Source organism: Cynocephalus volans, chromosome 3 (genome assembly GCF_027409185.1).
Source record: "Cynocephalus volans isolate mCynVol1 chromosome 3, mCynVol1.pri, whole genome shotgun sequence".
Classification (NCBI taxonomy): Eukaryota; Metazoa; Chordata; class Mammalia; order Dermoptera; family Cynocephalidae; genus Cynocephalus; species Cynocephalus volans.
The window spans coordinates 178,642,803-178,645,248 of NC_084462.1; the positions used below are offsets into that span (position 1 = coordinate 178,642,803).

The following is a 2,446-nucleotide window of genomic DNA, read 5'->3' on the forward strand; positions in this document are numbered from 1 at the left end:
AATGTCCACGAGAAGAAAAAGACGTTCAATAGCATTACTTTCTTATTGACAGTCTCGTTGCACTCTTACGAACAGAAACTTTCATTTCTACAACACATATACGCATAAATGTTTCAATCTCCAAGTCCAACGTCACTCCTATTCCAGCAAAAAAGCACTGAGATGTTAGCATACAGGAAAAGGGACAAGAAGCAGCAACCATTTTACTCATTCAGACTGGAGTTCCATTTCAGATGTTAACTTACAATCTTGAATACATAGAAAGGAGGGCAAATAGGAAAATGGTAGCGGAAAGCTAAAAAATTAGGTTGTTTGGGGTCCTAATAAAGAGGCTGTCCTGGAGCTGTTTGAGAACTTGGCTTTGCAAACTACTTTCTCAGGCCAAAGAAAAATTCCTCCGTAAACTGCTGGAACTTCACCAAAATATCAATCACAGCAGCCCCTGGGACTAATTTGGTAAGGCAGGACTGCATGCATAGTAGCCTGTATAAACACAGTATATCATGGTTCAAGTAAGTCTTGGCAAATTTTAACGGTAGAGAGGAAAGCTGCACTTATTTTGCTATATTCTTGACTTAAATACATTCACTTAAAACAAGCACCTTCCCAAGACTACTACTGGTTAGTTCAGTTTTGAAATGCGGGTTGGGTCATTTTTGACATTAAAAATGGGAGAGGGAGAGGCATCATCACATAAAATTCACACTTGTCAGTGTCCAGTTCTGTGAGATTTCACAAACGCATACAGTGCTGTAACCACCACCACAATCAAGCTGTGAACGGACCCATCGCTGAAAGGTTAACTCTTCGAAGGTTCTTAAAAGCAAAATTAATCTGTCAACATACTTTAAAAGTACTTTTTCTTTTGAAACACTACCTTCTTCATTTAGGAAAGCAAAAGAATTCGCTTGGAGTGATTCTAAACGTGTGACTACTTCTGCAACACTTAAACGTCCTCCTCCCAACACGGACACGGCGGGGGTGAGGCCTCGCTGCAAGTGGCGCACGTCACTGATCGCCTCCTTTTCCCCAGTGGAAACGGGGAAGGCAGAGTTGCATCGCCAGGCTGGAGCCACGAGGAGGAAGAGTTTAAAACCGGAATGACAAACTCTAAAGCACCGAATTCTTCTCCCTAGTAGGGCACTGCGCGTGTGGAATATGGCCAGGGGCGCGTGGGAAGAAAGATGACCTATTTTCTACGACTGTCTTTATAACTGGACAGCGAAGGGCGAGAAGGGACTAGTCCCCAGACACCACAGGTTTGGAGCGAGAGGAACATAAAAACCGCACAGCCTCCCCTAAGCAAGAGGGTGACGGGAGAAAGGAAGGAAATGAGAGCGCGCGACTCGGCCGCACGCAGAGCCGAGCCGACCAGCGCGACTGAGAGGGGCGCGGGCCCCACCCGGGAGCTGGCGCGGAGCGGCCGGGGACAGAGGGGCGAGCGCGCGAAGGGCGCTCCCTGCACCTGCCACGGCCCGGGACCCGGAGGCGCGGGAGCGTCGGCGCGAGGAGGGGACGAGGCAGCGCCGTCAGGACAGAGGCCGAGCGGCGCCCTCCGACCCCGCCGGGCCCTCCCCGCCCCCGGGCGCACACCCGCCCCACCGCAGCCCTGGCCGGGAGCGGCCGGCCAGGACGCGGGCCGGACCTCGGCCGAGGGGCGCCTGCCGGGGCGAGGGGCGGCCCTGCAGCGCTCGGGGGCGGCGCACGAGTTTTCCCCGCAGCCCCGCGGGCCGCGCGCGCGCGCGCGCGCGCGCGCGGGGAGGCCGCCGCGGGCACTCACCTGCCGCTTCCCCTCCTTGCAGCGGCGGCGCCTCACTCCAGCCCGGACCCCACCGTCCGCCTCAACCAACCCCCAGGCGGCGGTGGCGGCGGCGGCGGCGGCGGCCGGACGGGAGGGGCGGGACGGCGGCCTGACACGGCCCCGCCGCCGCGGCCCAACCCGGCTCCGCCCGCCCCCGGACCCCGCCCCCGGACCACCGCCGCCGCCGCTCATTGGCCCTCGCCTCAGACGCATGGGCACGGCCCCTCCCCGCCGCCCGCCACCGTCCCTCTCGGGGTCCTCCCAGCCATTGGGCGTGCGGCCCCCGGAGGCGAGAGCGGCCGGCTCAGCCGCCGCCAGCCCCGAGGCCGCAATTGGCTGAACTTCGCCCACGCCCGGGCTGTGATTGGACGGCGGGAGACCTAGGCCCCGCCTCCGCACCCAAGTTCCGTTAGCAGGTTCGGTTGCTTCCGAATTCCCTTTCGCCCGGGGAGACGAAACCGTTGGCCTGGGCCCTCTGGCCGGCTCCTCCTCCTGCAAGCAGCAGCCATTGACCAGCGGGACAGGAGGGGAGGAGATAGGCGCTCGTTCCCTTCCTGGGAGCTCTACTCTCTTCTGATTGGTAGACAAGCACCCACTCTTACCGCCCCTCCGGTCGCTTGTTTTTTGTCGCCAGACGCAGCGTGG

The 2,446-nt window shown here is 58.8% G+C and overlaps 1 protein-coding gene across 3 annotated transcripts in view; it reads right to left on the reverse strand.

Moving 5' to 3' along the window:
* SETD3 (SET domain containing 3, actin N3(tau)-histidine methyltransferase) overlaps positions 1-1,923 on the reverse strand; it is a 78,182-nt gene extending 76,259 nt beyond the window's left edge. For 2 of the 3 annotated variants that reach the window (XM_063090727.1, XM_063090726.1), the window contains exon 1: positions 1,781-1,923. The gene's annotated coding sequence lies outside the window, so the exon portion shown is untranslated. Of the gene's footprint in view, positions 1-877; positions 961-1,780 lie in introns of those variants that run through there. The other variant, XM_063090728.1, reaches the window with a different exon arrangement.
* Positions 1,924-2,446: the final 523 nt, after the last annotated feature.